The sequence below is a fragment of the Salvelinus fontinalis genome, chromosome 23 (assembly GCF_029448725.1).
Source record: "Salvelinus fontinalis isolate EN_2023a chromosome 23, ASM2944872v1, whole genome shotgun sequence".
Lineage (NCBI taxonomy): Eukaryota > Metazoa > Chordata > Actinopteri > Salmoniformes > Salmonidae > Salvelinus > Salvelinus fontinalis.
Genome location: NC_074687.1, coordinates 1,651,214 through 1,667,096, shown reverse-complemented (window position 1 = coordinate 1,667,096; position 15,883 = coordinate 1,651,214). Strand labels below are relative to the sequence as shown.

Here is a 15,883-nt window from a genome sequence, read left to right as displayed (position 1 = left end):
TGTTGAATGCATTAAAAGAAAAGACCGTAACCAAAGTAACAAACATTGTAGATTATAAGTTATAGGAATTCATTGTAAATGTACTACTGGGGATGTATGTAATGTACACTACAATCAGCCACAAACAATTCACACAATGAAGTTATGAAACAGTGAACGTGAACAAATTAGCTGGAGAGCATCCTGGAGAGAGAAGTGCATTGTGGTCAATCTGACGCCTCAGCAGAAGGGCATTCATATCTCTTACGCTTCGCTGAGCAATGCAGAGCTGTTGGGAAAGGTAGGCCCTCAAGCGGGACGCCTAATCCCTAAGAAGATTTATAAGTCCCTTCACAGAACAGCGCAAACTGGCTCTAACCAGAATAGAAAGAGGAGTGGGAGGCCCCGGTGCACAACTGAGCAAGAGACAAGTACATTAGAGTATCTAGTTTGAGAAACAGACGCCTCACAAGTCCTCAACTGGCAGCTTCATTAAATAGTACCGCAAAACACCAGTCTCAATGTCAACAGTGAAGAGGCGACTCAGGGATGTCGGCCTTCTGGCAGGATGTGATCGGTCCACAGAAAGAAGCAGAGCTGACTCCACCACCGGCAGGCTAGCAGCTCAGAGGCAGGCTATCAGCTCAGAGGCAGGCTAGCAACTCAGAGGCAGGCTATCAGCTCAGAGGCAGGCTATCAGCTCAGAGGCAGGCTACCAGCTCAGAGGCAGGCTATCAGCTCAGAGGCAGGCTACCAGCTCAGAGGCAGGCTATCAGCTCAGAGGCAGGCTATCAGCTCAGAGGCCAGCTACTAGCTCAGAGGCAGGCTACCAGCTCAGAGGCAGGCTATCAGCTCAGAGGCAGGCTATCAGCTCAGAGGCCGGCTACCAGCTCAGAGGCAGGCTACCAGCTCAGAGGCAGGCTATCAGCTCAGAGGCAGGCTATCAGCTCAGAGGCCAGCTACTAGCTCAGAGGCAGGCTACCAGCTCAGAGGCAGGCTATCAGCTCAGAGGCAGGCTATCAGCTCAGAGGCCGGCTACCAGCTCAGAGGCAGGCTACCAGCTCAGAGGCAGGCTACCAGCTCAGAGGCAGGCTACCAGCTCAGAGGCAGGCTACCAGCTCAGAGGCAGGCTATCAGCTCAAAGGCAGGCTACCAGCTCAGAGGCAGGCTATCAGCTCAGAGGCAGGCTATCAGCTCAGAGGCAGGCTATCAGCTCAGAGGCAGGCTATCATCTCAGAGGCAGGCTAGCAACTCAGAGGCAGGCTAGCAGCTCAGAGGCAGGCTACCAGCTCAGAGGCAGGCTATCAGCTCAGAGGCAGGCTATCAGCTCAGAGGCAGGCTACCAGCTCAGAGGCAGGCTACCAGCTCAGAGGCAGGCTATCAGCTCAGAGGCAGGCTACCAGCTCAGAGGCAGGCTATCAGCTCAGAGGCAGGCTAGCAACTCAGAGGCAGGCTACCCTCTCAGAGGCAGGCTATCAGCTCAGAGGCAGGCTATCAGCTCAGAGGCAGGCTACCAGCTCAGAGGCAGGCTACCAGCTCAGAGGCAGGCTACCAGCTCAGAGGCAGGCTACCAGCTCAGAGGCAGGTTACCAGCTCAGAGGCAGGCTATCAGCTCAGAGGCAGGCTACCAGCTCAGAGGCAGGCTACCAGCTCAGAGGCAGGCTATCAGCTCAGAGGCAGGCTACCAGCTCAGAGGCAGGCTATCAGCTCAGAGGCAGGCTAGCAGCTCAGAGGCAGGCTACCCTCTCAGAGGCAGGCTACCCGCTCAGAGGCAGGCTATCAGCTCAGAGGCAGGCTACCAGCTCAGAGGCAGGCTACCAGCTCAGAGGCAGGCTACCAGCTCAGAGGCAGGCTACCAGCTCAGAGGCAGGTTACCAGCTCAGAGGCAGGCTACCAGCTCAAAGGCAGGCTACCAGCTCAGAGGCAGGCTACCAGCTCAGAGACAGGCTACCAGCTCAGAGGCAGGCTACCAGCTCAGAGGCAGGCTACCAGCGGAGTCCAACATATCCTTGCCATTTGCTCCAGTGAACGCTCATTAAGTAGCAGATACACCTGTCCGGGGCTACTAGTTCTCTCCACAGGCTGAGAAGCTAGCAGCTGAAATCAAACAGTTTCCATCTCTGCTGGCTAAAAGCCAGTCTACAGAGATCTAGTGACACTTGGCCCAGTGAACACAGCTCCGTTCACAGGAGACTACAGCTTAGTTAGCCAGCCAGCCAGTCAGCCAGTCAGCCAGCCAGCCAGTCAGCCAGCCAGCCAGCCAGTCAGCCAGTCAGCCAGCCAGCCAGCCAGTCAGCCAGCCAGTCAGCCAGCCAGCCAGCCAGTCAGCCAGTCAGTCAGCCAGCCAGCCAGGACCATAGGGTAGTGCACTACTTTAGACCAGGGCCCATAGGGTAGTGCACTACTTTAGACCAAGGCTCATAGGGTAGTGCACTACTTTAGACCAAGGCTCATAGGGTAGTGCACTACTTTAGACCAGGACCATAGGGTAGTGCACTACTTTAGACCAGGGCTCATAGGGTAGTGCACTACTTTAGACCAAGGCTCATAGGGTAGTGCACTACTTTAGACCAGGGCCATAGGGTAGTGCACTACTTTAGACCAGGGCCATAGGGTAGTGCACTACTTTAGACCAAGGCTCATAGGGTAGTGCACTACTTTAGACCAGGGCTCATAGGGTAGTGCACTACTTTAGACCAGGGCTCATAGGGTAGTGCACCACTTTAGACCAGGGCTCATAGGGGTAGTGCACTACTTTAGACCAGGGCCATAGGGTAGTGCACTACTTTAGACCAGGGCCTATAGGGGTAGTGCACTACTTTAGACCAGGGCCATAGGATAGTTCACTACTTTAGACCAGGGCCTATAGGGGTAGTGCACTACTTTAGACCAGGGCCATAGGGTAGTGCACTACTTTAGACCAGGGCCCATAGGGTAGTGCACTACTTTAGACCAAGGCTCATAGGGGTAGTGCACTACTTTAGACCAAGGCTCATAGGGTAGTGCACTACTTTAGACCAGCGCTCATAGGGTAGTGCACTACTTTAGACCAGGACCATAGGGTAGTGCACTACTTTAGACCAGGGCCCATAGGGTAGTGCACTACTTTAGACCAGGGCCTATAGGGGTAGTGCACTACTTTAGACCAAGGCTCATAGGGTAGTGCACTACTTTAGACCAAGGCTCATAGGGTAGTGCACTAATTTAGACCAGGGCCATAGGGTAGTGCACTACTTTAGACCAGGGCCCATAGGGTAGTGCACTACTTTAGACCAGGACCATAGGGTAGTGCACTACTTTAGACCAGGACCATAGGGTAGTGCACTACTTTAGACCAGGACCATAGGGTAGTGCACTACTTTAGACCAGGACCATAGGGTAGTGCACTACTTTAGACCAGGACCATAGGGTAGTGCACTACTTTAGACCAGGACCATAGGGTAGTGCACTACTTTAGACCAGGGCCTATAGGGGTAGTGCACTACTTTAGACTAGAGCCCATAGGGGTAGTGCACTACTTTAGACCAGGGCCTATAGGGGTAGTGCACTACTTTAGACCAGGGCCATAGGGTAGTGCACTACTTTAGACCAGGGCTCATAGGGTAGTGCACTACTTTAGACCAGGACCATAGGGTAGTGCACTACTTTAGACCAGGGCTCATAGGGTAGTGCACTACTTTAGACCAGGACCATAGGGTAGTGCACTACTTTAGACCAGGGCCATAGGGTAGTGCACTACTTTAGACGAGGACCATAGGGGTAGTGCACTACTTTAGACCAGGGCTCATAGGGTAGTGCACTACTTTAGACCAGGGCTCATAGGGTAGTGCACTACTTTAGACCAGGACCATAGGGTAGTGCACTACTTTAGACCAGGGCCATAGGGTAGTGCACTACTTTAGACGAGGACCATAGGGGTAGTGCACTACTTTAGACCAGGGCTCATAGGGTAGTGCACTACTTTAGACCAGGGCCCATAGGGTAGTGCACTACTTTAGACCAAGGCTCATAGGGTAGTGCACTACTTTAGACCAGGGCTCATAGGGTAGTGCACTACTTTAGACCAGGGCCTATAGGGGTAGTGCACTACTTTAGACCAAGGCTCATAGGGTAGTGCACTACTTTAGACCAAGGCTCATAGGGTAGTGCACTACTTTAGACCAGGGCCATAGGGTAGTGCACTACTTTAGACCAGGGCCCATAGGGTAGTGCACTACTTTAGACCAGGACCATAGGGTAGTGCACTACTTTAGACCAGGACCATAGGGTAGTGCATTACTTTAGACCAAGGCTCATAGGGTAGTGCACTACTTTAGACCAGGACCATAGGGTAGTGCACTACTTTAGACCAGGACCATAGGGTAGTGCACTACTTTAGACCAGGACCATAGGGTAGTGCACTACTTTAGACCAGGACCATAGGGTAGTGCACTACTTTAGACCAGGGCCTATAGGGGTAGTGCACTACTTTAGACCAGAGCCCATAGGGGTAGTGCACTACTTTAGACCAGGGCCTATAGGGGTAGTGCACTACTTTAGACCAGGGCCATAGAGTAGTGCACTACTTTAGACCAAGGCTCATAGGGTAGTGCACTACTTTAGACCAAGGCTCATAGGGTAGTGCACTAATTTAGACCAGGGCTCATAGGGTAGTGCACTACTTTAGACCAAGGCTCATAGGGTAGTGCACTAATTTAGACCAGGGCTCATAGGGTAGTGCACTACTTTAGACCAAGGCTCATAGGGTAGTGCACTACTTTAGACCAGGGCTCATAGGGTAGTGCACTACTTTAGACCAAGGCTCATAGGGTAGTGCACTAATTTAGACCAAGGCTCATAGGGTAGTGCATTACTTTAGACCAGGACCATAGGGTAGTGCACTAATTTAGACCAAGGCTCATAGGGTAGTGCACTACTTTAGACCAGGACCATAGGGTAGTGCACTACTTTAGACCAGGGCTCATAGGGTAGTGCACTACTTTAGACCAGGGCTCATAGGGTAGTGCACTACTTTAGACCAGGGCTCATAGGGTAGTGCACTACTTTAGACCAGGGCTCATAGGGTAGTGCACTACTTTAGACCAGGGCTCATAGGGTAGTGCACTACTTTAGACCAGGACCATAGGGTAGTGCACTACTTTAGACCAGGGCCATAGGGTAGTGCACTACTTTAGACGAGGACCATAGGGGTAGTGCACTACTTTAGACCAGGGCTCATAGGGTAGTGCACTACTTTAGACCAGGGCCCATAGGGTAGTGCACTACTTTAGACCAAGGCTCATAGGGTAGTGCACTACTTTAGACCAGGGCTCATAGGGTAGTGCACTACTTTAGACCAGGGCTCATAGGGTAGTGCACTACTTTAGACCAGGGCCTATAGGGGTAGTGCACTACTTTAGACCAAGGCTCATAGGGTAGTGCACTACTTTAGACCAAGGCTCATAGGGTAGTGCACTACTTTAGACCAAGGCTCATAGGGTAGTGCACTACTTTAGACCAGGGCTCATAGGGTAGTGCACTACTTTAGACCAGGGCCTATAGGGGTAGTGCACTACTTTAGACCAAGGCTCATAGGGTAGTGCACTACTTTAGACCAGGGCCTATAGGGGTAGTGCACTACTTTAGACCAGGGCTCATAGGGTAGTGCACTACTTTAGACCAGGGCTCATAGGGTAGTGCACTACTTTAGACCAGGGCTCATAGGGTAGTGCACTACTTTAGACCAGGGCTCATAGGGTAGTGCACTACTTTAGACCAGGGCTCATAGGGTAGTGCACTACTTTAGACCAGGACCATAGTGTAGTGCACTACTTTAGACCAGGGCCATAGGGTAGTGCACTACTTTAGACGAGGACCATAGGGGTAGTGCACTACTTTAGACCAGGGCTCATAGGGTAGTGCACTACTTTAGACCAGGGCCCATAGGGTAGTGCACTACTTTAGACCAAGGCTCATAGGGTAGTGCACTACTTTAGACCAGGGCTCATAGGGTAGTGCACTACTTTAGACCAGGGCTCATAGGGTAGTGCACTACTTTAGACCAGGGCCTATAGGGGTAGTGCACTACTTTAGACCAGGGCCATAGGGTAGTGCACTACTTTAGACCAAGGCTCATAGGGTAGTGCACTACTTTAGACCAGGACCATAGGGTAGTGCACTACTTTAGACCAGGGCCATAGGGTAGTGCACTACTTTAGACCAGGGCCATAGGGTAGTGCACTACTTTAGACCAGGGCCTATAGGGGTAGTGCACTACTTTAGACCAAGGCTCATAGGGTAGTGCACTACTTTAGACCAGGACCATAGGGTAGCGCACTACTTTAGACCAGGGCTCATAGGGTAGTGCACTACTTTAGACGAGGACCATAGGGGTAGTGCACTACTTTAGACCAGGGCCATAGGGTAGTGCACTACTTTAGACCAGGACCATAGGGTAGTGCACTACTTTAGACCAGGGCCATAGGGTAGTGCACTACTTTAGACGAGGACCATAGGGGTAGTGCACTACTTTAGACCAAGGCTCATAGCGTAGTGCACTACTTTAGACCAGGGCCATAGGGTAGTGCACTACTTTAGACCAGGACCATAGGGTAGTGCACTACTTTAGACCAGGACCATAGGGTAGTGCACTACTTTAGACCAGGACCATAGGGTAGTGCACTACTTTAGACCAGGGCCATAGGGTAGTGCACTACTTTAGACCAGGGCCTATAGGGGTAGTGCACTACTTTAGACCAGGGCCATAGGGTAGTGCACTACTTTAGACCAGGACCATAGGGTAGTGCACTACTTTAGACCAGGACCATAGGGTAGTGCACTACTTTAGACCAGGGCTCATAGGGTAGTGCACTACTTTAGACCAAGGCTCATAGGGTAGTGCACTACTTTAGACCAGGGCCATAGGGTAGTGCACTACTTTAGACCAGGACCCATAGGGTAGTGCACTACTTTAGACCAGGACCATAGGGTAGTGCACTACTTTAGACCAGGACCATAGGGTAGTGCACTACTTTAGACCAGGGCCTATAGGGGTAGTGCACTACTTTAGACCAGGGCCATAGGGTAGTGCACTACTTTAGACCAGGGCCATAGGGTAGTGCACTACTTTAGACCAGGACCATAGGGTAGTGCACTACTTTAGACCAGGGCCATAGGGTAGTGCACTACTTTAGACCAGGACCATAGGGTAGTGCACTACTTTAGACCAGGGCCCATAGGGTAGTGCACTACTTTAGACCAAGGCTCATAGGGTAGTGCACTACTTTAGACCAGGACCATAGGGTAGTGCACTACTTTAGACCAGGGCCATAGGGTAGTGCACTACTTTAGACCAGGACCATAGGGTAGTGCACTACGTTAGACCAGGGCTCATAGGGTAGTGCACTACTTTAGACCAAGGCTCATAGGGTAGTGCACTACTTTAGACCAGGACCATAGGGTAGTGCACTACTTTAGACCAGGGCTCATAGGGTAGTGCACTACTTTAGACCAGGGCTCATAGGGTAGTGCACTACTTTAGACCAAGGCTCATAGGGTAGTGCACTACTTTAGACCAGGACCATAGGGCTTTACTTCAGGAATAGGGTGCGATTCGCGACACAACCCTTAGAGCGCTAGTTAGGCAGAATGTGAAAAATGAAAATAACTAACTTCATTCTCCATTTCCTCAAACAGAAACCATGACAACCTTCATGTTTTAAATCTAATTATACTGACAAGAAAAATGAATGTTTTAAGACCTCTTTGTAATAACTCTGAGACAATAGTATGTTTCATCATGTCCTCTCTTGAAACTTGTCAAAGCACATTCTGTCACTTTGATTTAGGCGTCATTGTGTTAGTTCATCTGGGTTGAACAAAAGCACCATTACATTGTGAAGTTAAAAGCTGAATCAAGCTGAAGAAGACAATGGAAATATATAATACGCTCTTCATCATGTTCAGGTCAGTAGCTAGCTGCCATTTTAGCTTGTTAGATATCAGGCAACATGTCTGTCCAGCATTACAGATCAGGCAACACGTCTGTCCAGAATTACAGATCAGAGAGAGAGAGAGAGAGGGGGGGGGGGGGGGGGGGGGAAGGGCAGACGGGGAAAGGAGAGAGAGACAGGGGGAGGGGGAGAGAGAGAGAGACAGGGGGATGAAATTATCAAATATACAGACAACAATTTCCAATTGGCTATATAAAACTCTTTAACATCATCCTCAGCTCTGGCATCATCCCCAATATTTGGAACCAAGGACTGATCACCCCAATCCACAAAAGTGGAGACAAATTTGACCCCAATAACTACCGTGGGATATGCGTCAACAGTAACCTTGGGAAAATCCTCTGCATTATCATTAACAGCAGACTCGTACATTTCCTCAATGAACACAATGTACTGAGCAAATGTCAAATTGGCATTTTACTAAATTACTATACGACAGATCACGTATTCACCCTGCACACCCTAATTGACAACCAAACAAACCAAAACAAAGGCAACGTCTTCTCATGCTTTGTTGATTTCAAAAAAGCCTTCGACTCAATTTGGCATGAGGGTCTGCTATACAAATTGATGGAAAGTGGTGTTGGGGGTAAAACATACGACATTATAAAATCCATGTACACAAACAACAAGTGTGCGGTTAAAATTGGCAAAAAACACACACATTTCTTCACACAGTGCCGTGGGGTGAGACAGGGCCGTGGGGTGAGACAGGGCCGTGGGGTGAGACAGGGCCGTGGGGTGAGACAGGGCCGTGGGGTGAGACAGGGTCGTGTGGTGAGACAGGGATGCAGCCCCACCCTCTTCAACATATATATCAACGAATTGGCGCGGGCACTAGAGCAGTCTGCAGCACCCGGCCTCACCCTACTAGAACAGTCTGCAGCACCCGGCCTCACCCTACTAGAATCCGAAGACAAATGTCTACTGTTTGCTGATGATCTGGTGCTTCTGTCACCAACCAAGGAGGGACTACAGCAGCACCTAGATCTTCTGCACAGATTCTGTCAAACCTGGGCCCTGACAGTAAATCTCAGTAAGACCAAAATAATGGTGTTCCAAAAAAGGTCCAGTCACCAGGACCACAAATTCCATCTAGACACCGTTGCCCTAGAGCACACAAAAAACTATACATACCTCGGCCTAAACATCAGCGCCACAGGTAACTTCCACAAAGCTGTGAACGATCTGAGAGACAAGGCAAGAAGGGCCTTCTATGCCATCAAAAGGAACATACATTTCAACATACCAATTAGGATCTGGCTAAAAATACTTGAATCAGTCATAGAGCCCATTGCCCTTTATGGTTGTGAGGTCTGGGGTCCGCTCACCAACCAAGATTTCACTAAATGGGACAAACACCAAATTGAGACTCTGCATGCAGAATTCTGCTAAAATATCCTCCGTGTACAACGTAGAACACCAAATAATGCATGCAGAGCAGAATTAGGCCGATACCCACTAATTATCAAAATCCAGAAAAGAGCCGTTCAATTCTACAACCACCTAAAAGGAAGCGATTCCCAAACCTTCCATAACAAAGCCATCACCTACAGAGAGATGAACCTGGAGAAGAGTCCCCTAAGCAAGCTGGTCCTGGGGCTCTGTTCACAAACACACCCCACAGAGCCCCAGGACAGCAACACAATTATACCCAACCAAATCATGAGAAAACAAAAAGATAATTACTTGACACATTGGAAAGAATTAACAAAAAAAACAGAGCAAACTAGAATGCTATTTGGCCCTAAACAGAGAGTACACAGTGGCAGAATACCTGACCACTGTGACTGACCCAAACTTAAGGAAAGCTTTGACTATGTACAGACTCAGTGAGCATAGCCTTGCTATTGAGAAAGGCCGCCGTAGGCAGACATGGCTCTCAAGAGAAGACAGGCTATGTGCTCACTGCCCACAAAATGAGGTGGAAACTGAGCTGCACTTCCTAACCTCCTGCCCAATGTATGACCATATTAGAGACACATATTTCCCTCAGATTACACAGATCCACAAAGAATTTGAAAACAAATCCAATTTTGATAAACTCCCATATCTACTGGGTGAAATACCACAGTGTGACATCACAGCAGGAAGATGTGTGACCTGTTGCCACAAGAAAAGGGCAACCAGTGAAGAACAAACACCATTGTAAATACAACCCATATTTATGCTTAGTTATTTTAACTTGTGTGCTTTAACCATTTGTACATTGTTACAACACTGTATATATATAATATAACATTTGTAATGTCTTTATTGTTTTGAAACTTCTGTATGTGTAATGTTTACTGTTAATTTGTATTGTTTATTTCACTTTTGTATATTATCTACCTCACTTGCTTTGGCAATGTTAACACATGTTTCCCATGCCAATAAAGCCCCTTGAATTGAATTGAATTGAATTGAGAGAGAGAGAGAGAGAGAGAGAGCGAGAGAGAGAGAGAGAGAGAGAGAGAGAGAGAGAGAGAGAGAGAGAGAGAGAGAGAGAGAGACACACACAGAGAGAGACACAGAGAGAGACACACACAGAGAGAGACAGCGAGAGAGAGAGAGAGGTAGCCTAGCCTTAGAAACACGAGTCTGGCAACTCACTGAGGGAAGGTTTTATCAGTAGGCCTACCTCTCTTGGCCTAGGAGAGATTGGTGTTTTGACCATCATACATGCCAGTCATCAAACTTTGTTCACGGACAGTCACAGATAAGCTACAGAACAGGCCACCGAGGCCAACGGAACAGACCACCGAGGCCAACGGCACAGGCCACCGAGGCCAACGGAACAGACCACCGAGGCCAACGGAACAGACCACCGAGGCCAACGGAACAGGCCACCGGAACAGGCCACCGAGGCCAACGGAACAGACCACCGAGGCCAACAGAAAAGACCACCGAGGCCAACGGAACAGACCACCGAGGCCAACGGAACAGACCACCGAGGCCAACGGAAAAGACAACCGAGGCCAACGGAACAGACCACCGAGGCCAACGGAAAAGACCACCGAGGCCAACAGAAAAGACCACCGAGGCCAACGGAACAGATCACCGAGGCCAACGGGACAGGCCACCGAGGCCAACGGAACAGACCACCGAGGCCAACGGAACAGACCACCGAGGCCAACGGAACAGACCACCGAGGCCAATACAACAGACCAACCGAGGCCAATACAACAGACCACCGAGGCCAACAGAAAAGACCACCGAGGCCAACAGAACAGACCACCGAGGCCAACAGAAAAGACCACCGAGGCCAACAGAAAAGACCACCGAGGCCAACAGAAAAGACCACCGAGGCCAACGGAACAGGCCACCGAGGCCAACGGAACAGGCCACCGAGGCCAACGGAACAGATCACCGAGGCCAACGGAACAGGCCACCGAGGCCAACGGAACAGACCACCGAGGCCAACGGAACAGACCACCGAGGCCAACGGAACAGACCACCGAGGCCAACGGAACAGACCACCGAGGCCAACGGAACAGACCACCGAGGCCAACGGAACAGGCCACCGAGGCCAACGGAACAGACCACCGAGGCCAACGGAACAGACCACCGAGGCCAACGGAACAGACCACCGAGGCCAACGGAACAGGCCACCGAGGCCAACGGAACAGACCACCGAGGCCAACGGAACAGGCCACCGAGGCCAACGGAACAGACCACCGAGGCCAACAGAACAGACCACCGAGGACAACAGAACAGACTATTTGTACATCGTTACAACACTGTATATAGACATACTATGCCATTTGAAATGTCTTTATTCTTTAGGGACTTCTGTAATGTTTACTGTTCATTTTTATTGTTTATTTCACTTTTGTTTAATATCTATTTCACCTGCTTTTGATTGTCTGGTGGGGGGCAGTCTGTATATAGACCACAGGACTGTCTGGTAGAGGGCGGTCTGTATATAGACCACAGGAGTGTCTGGTAGAGGGCAGTCTGTATATAGACCACAGGACTGTCTGCTAGAGGGCGGTCTGTATATAGACCACAGGAGTGTCTGGTAGAGGGCAGTCTGTATATAGACCACAGGACTGTCTGGTAGAGGGCAGTCTGTATATAGACCACAGGACTGTCTGGTAGAGGGCGGCCTTTATATAGACCACAGGACTGTCTGCTAGAGGGCGGCCTGTATATAGACCACAGGACTGTCTGCTAGAGGGCAGTCTGTATATAGACCACAGGACTGTCTGCTAGAGGGCAGTCTGTATATAGACCACAGGACTGTCTGCTAGAGGGCAGTCTGTATATAGACCACAGGACTGTCTGGTAGAGGGCAGTCTGTTTATAGACCACAGGACTGTCTGGTAGAGGGCGGCCTGTATATAGACCACAGGACTGTCTGGTAGAGGGCAGTCTGTATATAGACCACAGGACTGTCTGGTAGAGGGCGGTCTGTATATAGACCACAGGACTGTCTGCTAGAGGGCGGTCTGTATATAGACCACAGGACTGTCTGCTAGAGGGCGGTCTGTATATAGACCACAGGACTGTCTGGTAGAGGGCGGTCTGTTTATAGACCACAGGACTGTCTGCTAGAGGGCAGTCTGTATATAGACCACAGAACTGTCTGGTAGAGGGCAGTCTGTTTATAGACCACAGGACTGTCTGGTAGAGGGCGGTCTGTATATAGACCACAGGACTGTCTGCTAGAGGGCGGTCTGTATATAGACCACAGGACTGTCTGCTAGAGGGCAGTCTGTATATAGACCACAGGACTGTCTGCTAGAGGGCAGTCTGTATATAGACCACAGGACTGTCTGGTAGAGGGCGGTCTGTATATAGACCACAGGACTGTCTGCTGGAGGGCAGTCTGTATATAGACCACAGGAGTGTCTGGTAGAGGGCAGTCTATATAGACCACAGGACTGTCTGGTAGAGGGCAGTCTGTATATAGACCACAGGAGTGTCTGCTAGAGGGCAGTCTGTATATAGACCACAGGACTGTCTGGTAGAGGGCGGTCTGTATATAGACCACAGGACTGTCTGGTAGAGGGCAGTCTGTATATAGACCACAGGAGTGTCTGGTAGAGGGCAGTCTATATAGACCACAGGACTGTCTGGTAGAGGGCAGTCTGTATATAGACCACAGGAGTGTCTGCTAGAGGGCAGTCTGTATATAGACCACAGGACTGTCTGGTAGAGGGCAGTCTGTATATAGACCACAGGACTGTCTGCTAGAGGGCAGTCTATATAGACCACGGGACTGTCTGGTAGAGGGCAGTCTATATATAGACCACAGGACTGTCTACTAGCGGGCAGTCTATATAGACCACAGGACTGTCTGGTAGAGGGCAGTCTATATAGACCACAGGACTGTCTGCTAGAGGGCAGTCTATATATAGACCACAGGACTGTCTGGTAGAGGGCGGTCTGTATATAGACCACAGGACTGTCTGCTAGAGGGCAGTCTGTATATAGACCACAGGACTGTCTGCTAGAGGGCAGTCTGTATATAGACCACAGGACTGTCTGGTAGAGGGCAGTCTGTATATAGACCACAGGACTGTCTGGTAGAGGGCAGTCTGTATATAGACCACAGGACTGTCTGGTAGAGGGCAGTCTGTTTATAGACCACAGGACTGTCTGCTAGAGGGCAGTCTGTATATAGACCACAGGACTGTCTGCTAGAGGGCAGTCTGTATATAGACCACAGGACTGTCTGGTAGAGGGCGGTCTGTATATAGACCACAGGACTGTCTGCTGGAGGGCAGTCTGTATATAGACCACAGGAGTGTCTGGTAGAGGGCAGTCTATATAGACCACAGGACTGTCTGGTAGAGGGCAGTTTGTATATAGACCACAGGAGTGTCTGCTAGAGGGCAGTCTGTATATAGACCACAGGACTGTCTGGTAGAGGGCAGTCTATATAGACCACAGGACTGTCTGCTAGAGGGCAGTCTGTATATAGACCACAGGACTGTCTGCTAGAGGGCGGCCTGTATATAGACCACAGGACTGTCTGGTAGAGGGCAGTCTATATAGACCACAGGACTGTCTGGTAGAGGGCAGTCTGTATATAGACCACAGGACTGTCTGGTAGAGGGCGGTCTGTATATAGACCACAGGACTGTCTGCTAGAGGGCGGTCTGTATATAGACCACAGGACTGTCTGGTAGAGGGCATTCTGTATATATTTACCACAGGACTGTCTGGTAGAGGGCAGTCTGTATATAGACCACAGGACTGTCTGCTAGAGGGCGGTCTGTATATAGACCACATGACTGTCTGGTAGAGGGCGGTCTGTATATAGACCACAGGACTGTCTGCTAGAGGGCGGTCTGTATATAGACCACAGGACTGTCTGCTAGAGGGCGGTCTGTATATAGACCACAGGACTGTCTGGTAGAGGGCAGTCTGTATATAGACCACAGGACTGTCTGGTAGAGGGCAGTCTGTATATAGACCACAGGACTGTCTGGTAGAGGGCGGTCTGTATATAGACCACAGGACTGTCTGCTAGAGGGCGGTCTGTATATAGACCACAGGGCTGTCTGGTAGAGGGCGGTCTGTATATAGACCACAGGACTGTCTGCTAGAGGGCGGTCTGTATATAGACCACAGGACTGTCTGGTAGAGGGCAGTCTATATAGACCACAGGACTGTCTGCTAGAGGGCGGTCTGTATATAGACCACAGGACTGTCTGCTAGAGGGCGGTCTGTATATAGACCACAGGACTGTCTGGTAGAGGGCAGTCTGTATATAGACCACAGGACTGTCTGCTAGAGGGCAGTCTATATAGACCACAGGACTGTCTGCTAGAGGGCGGTCTGTATATAGACCACAGGACTGTCTGGTAGAGGGCGGTCTGTATATAGACCACAGGACTGTCTGCTAGAGGGCAGTCTATATATAGACCACAGGACTGTCTGGTAGAGGGCAGTCTGTATATAGACCACAGGACTGTCTGCTAGAGGGCAGTCTATATAGACCAAAGGACTGTCTGCTAGAGGGCGGTCTGTATATAGACCACAGGACTGTCTGCTAGAGGGCGGTCTGTATATAGACCACAGGACTGTCTGGTAGAGGGCAGTCTGTATATAGACCACAGGACTGTCTGGTAGAGGGCAGTCTGTATATAGACCACAGGACTGTCTGGTAGAGGGCGGTCTGTATATAGACCACAGGACTGTCTGGTAGAGGGCGGTCTGTATATAGACCACAGGACTGTCTGCTAGAGGGCGGTCTGTATATAGACCACAGGACTGTCTGGTAGAGGGCGGTCTGTATATAGACCACAGGACTGTCTGCTAGAGGGCGGTCTGTATATAGACCACAGGACTGTCTGGTAGAGGGCAGTCTATATAGACCACAGGACTGTCTGCTAGAGGGCGGTCTGTATATAGACCACAGGACTGTCTGCTAGAGGGCGGTCTGTATATAGACCACAGGACTGTCTGGTAGAGGGTAGTCTGTATATAGACCACAGGACTGTCTGCTAGAGGGCAGTCTATATAGACCACAGGACTGTCTGCTAGAGGGCGGTCTGTATATAGACCACAGGACTGTCTGGTAGAGGGCAGTCTATATATAGACCACAGGACTGTCTGGTAGAGGGCAGTCTGTATATAGACCACAGGACTGTCTGCTAGAGGGCAGTCTATATAGACCACAGAGGTGTGTCTGCTAGAGGGCAGTCTGTATATAGACCACAGGACTGTCTGCTAGAGGGCAGTCTATATAGACCACAGGACTGTCTGCTAGAGGGCAGTCTGTATATAGACCACAGGACTGTCTGCTAGAGGGCGGTCTGTATATAGACCACAGGACTGTCTGGTAGAGGGCGGTCTGTATATAGACCACAGGACTGTCTGCTAGAGGGCAGTCTATATATAGACCACAGGACTGTCTGGTAGAGGGCAGTCTGTATATAGACCACAGGACTGTCTGGTAGAGGGCAGTCTGTATATAGACC

General features: G+C 50.2%; 1 protein-coding gene and 3 long non-coding RNA genes across 5 annotated transcripts in view; 3 read left to right on the top strand and 1 right to left on the bottom strand.

Moving 5' to 3' along the window:
• The window catches only part of LOC129821559 (bone morphogenetic protein receptor type-2-like), a 120,720-nt gene that overhangs the window by 81,625 nt on the left and 23,212 nt on the right, over positions 1-15,883 (bottom strand). The window lies entirely within an intron of this gene.
• LOC129820683 (uncharacterized) lies at positions 3,149-3,707 on the top strand. Of its 2 annotated transcripts, none has more exons than XR_008754225.1 (3): positions 3,149-3,233; positions 3,419-3,549; positions 3,675-3,707. It is a non-coding gene; the product is annotated as an uncharacterized LOC129820683 (long non-coding RNA). The 2 variants fall into 2 exon arrangements; XR_008754224.1 differs by having other exon boundaries at positions 3,150-3,264.
• On the top strand, positions 5,461-6,160 carry LOC129820681 (uncharacterized). Its single transcript, XR_008754222.1, has 3 exons — positions 5,461-5,619; positions 6,001-6,065; positions 6,128-6,160. It is a non-coding gene; the product is annotated as an uncharacterized LOC129820681 (long non-coding RNA).
• On the top strand, positions 6,317-6,884 carry LOC129820682 (uncharacterized). Its single transcript, XR_008754223.1, has 3 exons — positions 6,317-6,381; positions 6,662-6,726; positions 6,852-6,884. It is a non-coding gene; the product is annotated as an uncharacterized LOC129820682 (long non-coding RNA).